We start from the raw sequence: 12,718 nt of genomic DNA, 5'->3' as shown, positions 1-12,718 counted from the left end.
CTTACATCATGTGCATCCTGAGGGTTAAGCTCAGGGCATCAGACTTGGCAGCAAGCACTTTTACTGACTGAGCTGCCTCGCTGGCCCAGTGGTTGTGGTTTTAACAAATGAACACTTAGAGGATATGTCACAGTGGCTGTATTATCAGGTCATTTCCAGTATGTCCTCACTAAAGGGTACAGGAGATCTGAAAGAAAGCCCAAGTGTTCAAAACAGTTTCTTGGAGCATCGATTAGATGTACCTCATCTTCTAGCAAGGACAGTGAGGCTACGTCCCTGATGTTACAGAGTGTCTTGGTGAATGGCAGGGATAGGACCCGATCCTAGACCGACATAGTGTGCCATCTGACCTTGGCATCATCATATCTTTCCTGAGAAGCTGCTCAGTTACTGTTACTTTTGTCTGTAATCTTCCTGTGAGACACACTATCATAGAGCACACAGGACTATGTCTGGATCAATCTGGATGCAGTCGGGTGATTTATCATTGCATCGTTCTACATATCTCTCCTGCCTTGCAGGTACGGCACTGGAGAGGAGATAGTCTTCTGCTAGGTATGCATCCTATCCCATAGTCCTGGGGGCTTCCAAGGAACTATAGCTTCCTCCTATGTTATATTAATGCACTTGACATTAAATCTATTCTTCAAACAATACAAACTAGCACTTTTTTTCTCGTTCCCAAAAAGATTCACCCAGGATCCCCTTTATTTTGTTCATTCAATTCCATGAAAAGATAAAAGAATGATTAGGTCCCTAGTGGGAGGCAGCTTCTGTCTAGTCAATTTAAACGTAGAAGCTGCATCATGAACCCCCTGTTTAATCACAGCTGTTCCAGAAACAGTAGAGAACACCTCCTGTGGATATATGCTAATTTTCAGTTACCCACTTTGGTTGGAAAAGAAAATAATCAGGATAAAAGATAAATAAAGTGACTAAGAACCTGGGTTCTTTTACACTTGAGATATTTACATTTTCCTTTGAGCTTAAGCAAGTCCTCCTACTAGAGCATCATAGCCAAGAACTGGGGTGCAACCCAGAAGTGGGTTGAGGAGGAGAGACAGTGGGGAGGATGGGTGAGCCCCAAAGGCTGAGAATGTTCACAGCCCTCCTCTTTGCCTGTGCTTACCAAGGATTCGGGGCATTTAGACCAACACAAGCTTTCCTCTCCTAGAAGGAGACACTGTACTAGCTAAAACACTTTTTGGTTTTTAAGCCTTCTTGGTAAAGAGTGGAGATTTTGTAAAGCAGATGGTGCTTCCCCACTCTACGGTAACCCACAGTAAGAGAGCAGTTTGGGGGTACGTACTGGGCACTAAGTGGGTATTTGTTTGGTATTCTTGGAGGGGCGATGGTAGGCAAAGAGCAGAGATCACGTCTTCTGTCGGTGGCGATTCAAAGCCAGTGGTTAAGAGGTGAGATTATCGACCTCAATGACACATTAAGAAGATCATATGATGTGACCTGTGAGGTAGCTTCACCCCAGGCAGACATACAGATGGTCTAACATACACAAACCAATAAGTGCACAAGTAAATAAATAGACTCAAGGTTGGAAATCACAAATCTACTTCAAGAGACACTGAAAGTGCCGTTAAAAGTTCAATATCTTTTTTTATGATAAAGGAGATCCTGAAGAAACTGCACATAGAAGAAACATACTTCAACATAATAAAGGCTGGTCTAGGAGCTCTGGTGTTATATGACAGTATAATGTCTTAGGTGTCACAATGTCACCTAAGAGCTGACATTAAACTGAGATAGAAAAACTCAGTGTTTCTTCTAAAATTAGGTCTGTGACTCAGGGACCTCTCTTATTCAGTATGTGGCAGCTGATTCAGTATAGAGCTTATTCAGTAGAATCCTTTAAGTCTTAACCAGAAAGAAGCAAGACAAAGAACTCAAAGGAATGCAAGCAGGAAAGACCAAAGTCAAATCATTCCTGAGTGCTGCCGATGTCATCCTGTACTTTAAAACCTTACTACCAACACTGGAAGCACTTAAACACCTACGGCAAAGGAGCAGGACACAAAGTCAACACACAAAACCCGGTAGCTTTTCTGTATAGCAATAATGATCATGTTGAGAGAGAAGTCAGGGAAACAATCCCATTCACAATGCCTCTAAAAGATGAACAAACAAAAACACAAAACAACTTATGAAGGCATGAGACCTCTATATTGAAATCCTTAAACACCAAACAAGAAACTAAAGAAGGCACTAAAGGACAGAGAGCCCTCCCATGGCTCACAGAACAGCAATTGATATTGTGAAAACTGGCTAGATGACCCAAAGCAACTTGTAGATTTTAGGCAATCCTCATAAAAATTCTATTGGCGTTCCTCTAGAAATGGGGGGGGGGGTCTTAAAATTTACATGGAAGTGGAAATGACCAGGAAGAGCCAAAAGTAATCTTGACCAAAAAGAACAACGCTGGAGGCATCTGACTTCAAACTATATGACAAAGCCATAGTAACACAAGCAGCACAGCACAGGCACAAAACAGACACACGGAGCAATAAAATATAAACAGAGACTTGGAAATAAATCCACAGTGTCTCCACCGCTCTCTGATTCTTGGTAAAGATTCCCAAACCATGCACTGGAAAACAACAGGTTTGACAAACATGTAGAGGGATTAAACTGGACCCTGGGGGGGGGGGGAGCAGGGGGGGATTGGGAGGTGGAACCTTTGCACACAGCGGGTGGGAAGGTAAACCGGTTGCACCACTGTGAACAAGCACTGCCTCAGGACCCAGCTAAACCATCCATCCCCTGGGAGTATACCCACGTGACTCCAAGCCGGCCAGTCACAGAGAGCTGTGCGCATCCTTGTTTCCTGGGGGCATTGTTCAGGACAGCCAAGTTCAGGCACCGCCTCGATGCCCATCCACAGCAGAATCATTTAAGAAGATGGGGTTTTGGGGTTGGGGATTTAGCTCAGTGGTAGAGCGCTTGCCTAGAAAGCACAAGGTCCTGGGTTCGATCCCCAGCTCCGAAAAAAAGAAAAAAAAAAGAAAAAAAAAAAAAAGAAGATGGGGTTTTATGTATTCAGACACACACACACACACACACACACACACACACACACACACACACACACAGAAAGAAAAAAAAAGAACAAAACCCAAGCCGTCTAAAGTAAAATAGAGTTGGAGCTTCCTGTACTAAGCAAAATAAACCAGGCTCCGAGAAACAAACATTGTATGCATTCTCTCATATGCCGAACCTAGATTTGACCAGACCCAAAGATGTAGGTAGTCATACACAGATATGGAGGACGTAGATGTACACGTGACGTGAGAGTTTAAGAGAGGCGATTTGAGGAGGGGATTAGCAGGAGGAGAAAAAAAACAGGAAGGAGTAAGAGAGGATGAGTGTAGCCAAACTGTATGACTTACGAGGTTGAAAATGTCATTTTGAAACACGTCACCTTGTCCCGTATATCCTGAAAAATGTCCTTTTAAATTCTGCCGTGATTTTATTATGCACCACTGGACAGATGATAGAGTCCTCCTGCACTTAGTGTGCTCTCACCTGCCTCGATAAAGATCGATGGGTTTCTGTTTGGGAAACTGGCTGCAGTAGTTAAATTAGTAACTACAAGTCTAGCTCCTCAGGCAGCAGTGGGGGTGGGGGAGAGCGTCGGGAGCAGGGAAGCTCAGAGCTCATGAACAATAAACACCAGCTGTTGCCACTCCTCCCCCACCCCCCCCAAGAATGCAAAGTTCCTTTAAAATGTGAAAAGGAGATCCAAAGACAGTGGCAGGTTTCCTTATCACCGCTAAGCTTATTCTAGGGACATTCAAATTTGGTGTCCAGATAAAGCTGGCAGATTGTATCACACCTATGTGCCCCTTCACGCCCATCCAAGAGCATTCAAATGATAAGTGTTTTGTTGTTGTGTTTCCGCTTTGCTGTGTTGACACATATTCTCGTAAAGTCAATGCCAGCCTCAAAGCTCACTACAGAGCTGAGACTGACTTTGAACTCCTAGTTCTCCTGCCTCCATCTCCTGAGGGCTGGTGTTACAGGCACACAGCAGCTGACTTAGCTGGTTTTGTTTATTTTTTGAGACAAGGTTTTGTTATGTAGCCCCAAATCAAATTCGCAACAGCCTTCTTGTCTGTGACTCCTGTGTGCTAGGGTCATAGGCACGTACCGCCGTGCCAGATTTTTCAACTTTGTTTTAATTGCCAAAGTGGCGTTCTCTCACTGACTTGGAGTTTGCTGGTTGGGCTAGCCTGGCTACCCAGTGAGTGCCGGGGACCTGCACTTCTCTGCCTCCCAGCACTCAGACTGTGAGCGCACTGACCATTTGAGTTCTGGGATTCAAACTTGGATCCTCATACAGCAAAGACTCTATGGACTGAGCCATCTCCCCAGCTCTATGACCCACTAGGTTTAAATGCTCCGGGTCGTGACCTCTGTCAGGAAGAACAGGCAGCTGTGTGTGACCAGGAGGAAAGGCCGCTGCACTGTTAGAGACACACAGTCAAATCGTACAGTATTTGAAAGTTGACTTTGATCAAGTCAGATGAGGTGGTGAAACCCACAGCATCTATGACGTTTTTTTTAAAAAAGACACATATGTGATAATCTACTACTAGAGGTGCTCTGTATCCCAAAACCCCAATTAGTCAAAAAGGGACAAAAATGTGAGAGGGCCAAAAGAAATGAAGAACGGGTAGGAGGATACGCCGTGCAGACACAAATCAGGAATCGGGGCAGCTTTATTAACACCAGCAGAGGCTGCAGACAAGACGTATTGCCACTGATAAAGACAGCTATTACACTGTGACAAAAGGGCTCCACTTTCCGAGAAGACAGAGCGAAGAATGGTTTCTTGTCCATAAATTCAACGTCTTAGCGCAAGTGGATGAATTTCTTGAAAAACACATCTTACCAAAAATAAGAAGAAAAACAGAAGTCAAATAGCCCCATGTCCATTCTCAAAATTGAATTCATGATTTAAAATCTTTCAGCAAAGAAAACCCCAAGTGCAAATTGTTCTTCTAAAGGGTTCTCTCTCTCTCTCTCTCTCTCTCTCTCTCTCTCTCTCTCTCTCTCTCTCTCTCCCTCTCCCCCTCCCTTTCTTTCTCTCTTGGGGGGATGGGGCATGCTTGCTATATGTGGATATGCCTGAGGGTAACAGTGCCCATGTGTACACGGAGGCCAGACAAGATTTGGTATCCTACTCTGTCACTTTCCAAGTTACTCCTTTGAGAAAGGATCTCTGTGGACCCGGTAGCCCTCCTGTCTCTACCCCACCAGCAACTTGGCTGCAGGCATGCATGGTCACACCAGTGCCATGGTTACGGGGTATGCATGGTCATACCTAGGTTTTTACAAGAGTTTTCGAGGGTTTGAACTTAGAGCCTCCTGTTTTAGCCGTAAGCACCCTCACTCTCCAGCCCCTTTAGTTCTACCGGAGGCTGAAGGAAAAACAAACTCAAGTCTTCTGAAAACTCTAAGAATGGGAGGAAACACTTTGCAGGCTGCTGTGGGAGGCTGGCACATCCTCCACAGGAGAGCCTGGTTAGAGGGAGCCAGGTGCAGCCACATGCTTGTAAGATCCTCTAGCTGCAGAAGCTGATAAGATATTGCAGAGAGAGAGAGAGAGGATGAAGAAGGAAGAGGAGGAGGAGGAGGAGGAGGAGGAGGAGGAGGAGGAGGAGGAGGAGGAGGAAAGGAAGGAAGGAAGGAAGGAAGGAAGGAAGGAAGGAAGGAAAAATCACAGACCAGCATCCTCCATGAATGAAGTTGCAAAGCCCTGAACACATTTTAGAAATTCAAGTTAGTGATCTGTACAAAGGATTAAAAAAAATTACCATTAGGGACTTAAGATTGGATTGATCATTTGCGTTAGAAGTGAAATCTGTACAGTGAATCATGTAAGAAAAAAGTGAAAACAGTACTTCTTACTTGATTGAAAAGCATTTAGGGGCTTAGAGAGATGGCTCAGTGGAGCACTGGCTGCTCTTCTAGAGGACCCAGGTTCAATTCCTGGCACTCACATGGCTGCTCACAACTGTCTGTAACTCCAGGTTCAGGAGATCCAACACTTTCACATAGACACACATGCAGGCAAAAACACCAATGCACATAAAACAGATAATTTTTTTTAAAGTCACCGTTATTGCCAGTTGGTGGCGGCACATGCCTTTAATCCCAGCATTTGAGAGGCAGAGGCAGACAGATTTCTGAGTTCAAGTCCAGCTTAGCCTATAGGGTGAATTCTAGGACAGACAGGGCTACACAGAAAAACCCTGTCTCAAAATACAGAAGCAAACAAAACAAACAAACAAAACACAAAAACAAACAAATAAATAAAACACACACAAAGGAAAGAAAAACATTTTAGAAAAAAATCAACTATGCATGCTGAAAACTTCTAAAAGACAAGAAAAGAAGACATTTTATAAAAAGCATATATAAAACCCCATACTTATGGTCCAAACTGGAATGCTTTCTTTTTGAGACCAGAAATGGGAACTCCACCTCCTTCATCTCTGGCCAACATTGTCCCTGAAGCCCTCTGATGAGGCAAGGGCACAGAAGTTAGAAGGATGTTTATTCTATAGACGGTGTTCGTATACTCAGGACTGCCTAAAGAATCAGCCGCAGAAACCAAAGTCAATGAACAACAACAAAACGTTTGCACTTTAGTTTTTCAGCAAAAGTTTGAACGGAAACAAAACAACTACAATCGTTACACAACCATAAATTGCTTAAATTTCATACAAGTCATATAAGAATTGAACAACACAAGCTGAATATATCACAGAAAGTAAACAAATTAAAAACCGTGCTTATGGATGGAAAAAAAATCCATGATTCAAAGGTGCCAATCAAGTCTCTCTTAACTCATCTGCATGTAATAACACCCCAAATTCTAGGGAGGAGTCGAGTTGTGTGGGGGTTTGAGTAGGAATGGCCCCCATAGATTCACGTGTTTGAATGCTTGGTCTGTAGGGAGTAGCATTATTAGAAGGTGTGGCTTTGTTGGGGTGGGTGTGGCCTTGTTGGGGTGGGTGTGGCCTTGTTGGGTGGGTGTGGCCTTGTTGGAGGAAGGCTATGCTCAAGCTGTAGCTACTTTGGAAACAGTCCTCTGCTGCCTGTGGATAAAGATGTAGAGCTTTCAGCTACCTTTCCAGCACCGTGTCTATCTTCACGTTGCCATGCTTCTTGCTCTACTGACAAAGGACTAAACCTCTGAACTGTAAGCCAGTCACAATTCAATGTTGCCCTTTCAAGAGTTACAGTGGTTATGTCTCCTTACAGTAATGAAGCCCCAACTAAGACAGGCTAGGTTTGTGACACTGGTGACCAGGAAGATTTTTTTTACTGGGAATTGACAAGCTCTTATAAAATGTATACCTGATGATTAGATTCTGAAAGCCTCCAGCCCCTCCTCCAGAATTGCGTTTCAGAAGCTTGGTCTTGAGTTTGTGGTTCTATTTTGAGGCTATTTTGAAGCTTTTCGAGGTCGGGGCTGGCTTTTAGAAGCAGGCCGCTAAGACTCCCTCCCTAACCCGTGGCCTTTCAGTGTTACGCCAGCCCTGAATCTGGTCTGCTCCATGTGAACGGCCGCTGCCAATTGCTCCTGCCACCATAGACTGAGGTGTCTCTGTGGATGGTGCTTTCCTGGCCAGGATACTCTGAGACTGTCTGCGATCTGTTCTCCCCTAAATCTCTAAGCTTTGGTAATTTGTTCCAGCAACTGACAAATAACTAACCCTGTATTAAAAGATGCAAAAGATGAAAAACAGTTGAAGCAACCTTTAAAAGAACAAGTTTGAAAAGCGTACTTCCTGCTTCCAAACTTAAACTTATCACATGAAGATGAAAAGCCGGCACAGCAGAATAGAGTCTTAAAATAGATCACGAATGTACTTATGATCAATTGATTTTCAAGAAAGGGGTGTGGTGTGTGCGTATCTCTCTGTCTGTGCATTTGTGTTTGTATGTGCATGTGTGTGCAACGTGTGTGTGCATCTGTGTGTGTATGTATGTATGTCTGTGCATGTGTGTGTGTGTCTGTGCATCTGTGTGTGAATGTGTGTGCATCGTGTGTGTGCATCTGTGTGTATGTGTATGTGTGTATGTCTGTGCATCTGTGTATATGTGTGTGTATGTCTGTGCATCTGTGTGTGAATGTGTGTACATCTATGCATCTGTGTGTGTGTCTGTGCATCTGTGTGTGTGTTTGTGTGTGTGTGTCTTTGCATCTGTGTGTGAATGTGTGTATATCTATGCATCTGTGTGTGTGTTGTGTGTGTGTCCAGTAGAGAAAGACATGGTGACAAAAACAATTCCACAATAATTTACTACATCCAATTAAAAAACAAACCTCAAACAAATTTCAATCTCTTTCTTAAAGTGTGGGCTAAAGGGAGATTGAGACAGGAGGCTTAATGGGAAGTCAGCCACCACAAAGCTTCCCAAAGGAAAACAAGAGAAGCTCTGCAGAAGCCTGTGTGTAGACAAACCTTGACATTCCACAGATACGAGATACAAGAGAAAAAACATAACTTGGACACAGCCAAAACTTAACTTTTCAAGTCAACAAATAACATAACTGAAAACCAAAGACAGTCACAGAAAGGGAAAATTATTCAAAACCGATCTTTTGCATGTATATGTGTGCCATACATATTCACATGTTTACGTGTGTATGTGTGTGGGTACATGTGTGCACACGCATGTGCGGTCCAGAAGCAGATGTTGAGTATCTTCCTGTCACTCTCCACTTTATTTATTGAAGCAGGTGGCTCACTGAAGCCAGAGTTGGCCAATCCTGCAACTCTAGCTTGTCAGTCTGCTCCAGGCTATGTTGATACGATTTTATAAAAATATCTCTTAACTCCAGAAAGACTTTTGCTAGACCTCGCAGTCAAGTTAATAGCATGCCTGGAGATCACTGAAGACTATGTACTCAACCTGCTAGCCTTCTGTATAGTCAGCCTAAGTTTAACCTGCCTCTAAGGAAACAAAATAGCCAACCTTGCTATGCCTTGGATTTTCCCCATGCTGCCAACTTCCACAACTTCAGCTAAGTGCATAGCTTTAATTTTGAATTCTGTACTATCCCATGCCCCTGAGCCATAATCAGGAGTGTGTGTATATATTTGTTATAATCATTTGCTGGAAGCAGCTAATAGGTTGCAAGCCACCTTATATAACAAATACCATTGTATGTAAGCGTCAATGTGGGACGCATTTGTGGGCATAGCTCAGTTGCTTCTGTTTGCAGCATTGAATGATATTCTAGGTCTGTTGACAGAAGCCAAGCAACCTCTTCCTCTGTGAAACTTTGCTGTCGATTTCTGTAAAACAAAACAGAAAGAACCCTTATTCCTTTCCTATGCTGTGTTTTCTGTGCTGTTCAATTGACACTGAGGTATAGACAGACAGGCACAGGACACATAAGCATCAGGAACAGGCAGATCGGACACACAGCGGACAGATTACAGATAGATTGCTAACTGCAGATGGACAAAAGGGAGAGAAGTAGAGAATTCACATTTGGGCTGACTCTTGGTCAAACCAATGCAGGAGGAAGTTGCTCTCTTGTCATTCCTTAATGAGACATCAGTGTGTTTTGGTGTCCACTGGGGCTGTCTTTAATGCAATAAATGATGCTCGAGGGTTCTCTTCCTAGTGCAGGATTCTTTGAGTCTCTAATGCAGGAATTGTCAGGGAGCCATCAGGTCTGCTGGGCTTTTATGTAGATCTCCTGTCCTTATGCCTGCAAGACAAGTGTTCATCCACAGAGTCATCTCAGCCCTTGATACCCATTTCTAACAAAGGACTTGTTATCTAGACTATACAGGCATTTTACAATCAGTCATAGACAATTCAGTGCCCCCCAAAAGGAGGATACCACAATGACAGTCAACAAATGAGTTTTCACATAGGCGAAATGCTCTGCTAAGACTGAATGACCGCAGCTTGGCGGGCAAAAGACACAAACTTCTTGGTGAATCTCAAAGACATTGTGGATGATGAGGAGAGTTGCAGATCTATACTGCACCCTTAGCAGCCTAAGAAGTAGTTCTCAATCTATGGGTTGTAATGAGCCTTTGGAGGGTCAGATGACCCTTTCATAGATGCCACATATCAGATATCTTGCATATCAGACATTAACATTGTGACTCATAACAGTAGTAAAATTACAGTTATGAATTAGGAACAAATGATTTTATGGTTGGTGGTCACCACGACAAGAGGAACTGTATTAAAGGTAAATTAGGAAGGTTGAAAACGACTGCTCTAGTCTATTAGGGAACCTCGATTCAGGCCAAAACAGGGGTCATGGTTTCAATGCTGAAAAACAATTCCAGGACGAGCCAGTTTAGAAGCAGAGTTGTAAACCTTACCTAAAATATTTTAGTGCAGATGTAAGCACCAGGGTGAGGAGAAAGAGAGGTGCCCAGAAGAAAGTTGGGTACACCAAAGAGAATGGACGTGGACTTCTCAAAGAAGAGCTATAGAAAGTAAGACATACCCAGAGGTGGGTATGGACTTTCTGAGGGAGTCTTAGCGTTAGCCATATACAGTTTTTTTTTTTTTGATGACTTTCAAATTACATATCAAAAGATTGCCAAGAAACCCCTCCCTCTCTCCCTTCCTCTCTGTGTATGAAATTGCGCCCCAGAGATGCCTGGAGTGGAATTGTAACCCTACACTACAGTACACAGAAGCCACTAGGGTTGCACAAAAGGTCTAACACATGTCCTTTCCCCCTAAGTAGGGGTTCTGGTGAGATTCCTAGAAAATTGTAGGTTTGCAGCTGGGGAGGGAGAAAGGCCTCAAACAGTCAGTTATTGTGTTGGAATTCTTGTTGCCCTGTTGGCAACAGGCTTGAAGCAGATTCAAGGATCATTTCTATTCTCGTGTTCTCAAGACTTACCCTTCCTTTCTACCCCACCTCGATATCACTTTGGGTCAAAGAGGGCAGACACACACAAGTATACCTCCTCTAGGTCTCTGCTTCTGGGGCTTTTGAGACAAGAGTTATACGATAGGGCCAGGAGCGGTGTGCTTTAGATGGGCTCGAAAGCATGGCGCAGGAGTATTTCCCAGGATGAAGTTAGTGTGCCTCAAGCACAGGGGATGGCCTGTCTGGAAGGGATACAAGACAAGTCCTCCAAAGGGTGACTGAAATAGTAGAGAAGACTGTGCTCAGTGTCCTCACTGCCTGCTCCAGGACAAGCATACCAATGACGGCCTATAGTAATATTAATTATGCTCAAATACTAATGAGCGAGTATGCATAGTTACACAGAGCTTTTTGTTTTTTTTTTTTTTTTTTTTTTTTTTTTTTTGGTTCTTTTTTTTCGGAGCTGGGGACCAAACCCAGGGCCTTGTGCTTCCTAGGTAAGCGCTCTACCACTGAGCTAAATCCCCAGCCCCCGCATAGTTACACAATGTAGGAGCCGGGAAGAGTATACTGGAAGGATAGACGTTGCTTATTTCAAGAACATCAAGCATTTTCACACCATGGATTACCGCTGGTGCTACAGCAATGAAAAGGGAATTTCTGCCAGAGCAAATTCACTGAGCTGAACACAGGAAACCCATAGACCCCATCCTGTGTGAATTACACCTTTGTCTTACGAAAAAGTAAAAACATCTGCATTGTAACCAAAAGATCACAAAAATACCATCCAATTCCATCACCTTCAAAATTGTCAGAGTGAGTTCTTTTGCCATGTTCACACACACACAACACCCATACACACACACCACACTCACACACCACACATACACACACAGACATACCACCACACACACTCACACACTCACATACCACACACACACCACACATACACCATACATACCACACACACACCATACATAACACACACACACACACCATACATACTACACACTCACACATCACACACCACACACATATATAGCACACACACATACCATACACTCACACACCACCCCCCCCACACACACACACACCCCAAGTGGGTCAAAAGAGAAACTGGGAAAGCTTTATTTTTCCTCATAAACTCAGAATTATTTAACACTTTAAAATCTGTAAAAATCTGTACCTGTGTAACTGATGAAAATAAAGACCGAAGAAGGTGTATGTTGTTGTTGTTATCCACAGTGCTATGTGCTTAGTGGATAATCAGTGGCTTTCATTTCAAACAGGAGGTTATTTCTAATGAGTGACTGGCAGAAACTCAGCCCAGGGACTGTCCGGCACTTGGTTCATGGAATAACAGCGCCCTTGCCAGTCAAGCACAAAAGACAGAGTAAGAAAATACTACAGAAGCAGGCGTTAAGTAGGACAGGAGTGGAATTGTGACAGAAGTGATCTGTACTCCCTAATTACAGAAGTCTCACTTCACCCTCCCCCCGCTACAAAGATGCAAAGTCAGATTCAATGTTGTCTAATTAACCAGCGCACACAAAACTTCCCAGGAGAGGTGGGTATGACTTAGTCCAGTGAGGCTCACACACTCCTCAGTCCTCCCTCCACCCCAGCCAAGTGCTCCCAGGCAAGCCATTTCATTTCCACACATCTTTCCTTTCAGGCTCTGCTTGTAATATTTACAGAAGAGGCAGAGCTGGTAAACAGTCTCACACAATGAGGTGTGAGAGTCGATAGGGTCCTACTCAGCCTCTGAACTCCCCTGATGAGCTGCCAAAAGTTGTTATGAATGGCCTGGCTGACAGGGTGATGGCTGATAAA

General features: G+C 43.7%; 1 non-coding gene across 1 annotated transcript; it reads left to right on the top strand.

Moving 5' to 3' along the window:
• The first annotated feature begins 2,920 nt into the window (after nucleotides 1–2,920).
• Nucleotides 2,921–3,001, top strand: Trnas-aga11 (transfer RNA serine (anticodon AGA) 11). The gene has a single exon. It is a non-coding gene; the product is annotated as a tRNA-Ser (tRNA).
• The last annotated feature ends 9,717 nt before the right edge of the window (nucleotides 3,002–12,718 follow it).

Source organism: Rattus norvegicus, chromosome 19 (genome assembly GCF_021556685.1).
Source record: "Rattus norvegicus strain SHRSP/BbbUtx chromosome 19, alternate assembly SHRSP_T2T, whole genome shotgun sequence".
NCBI classification, from domain to species: Eukaryota; Metazoa; Chordata; class Mammalia; order Rodentia; family Muridae; genus Rattus; species Rattus norvegicus.
The sequence above is the reverse complement of the archived record's forward strand: the minus strand, read 5'-3'. Positions and strand labels throughout refer to the sequence as shown.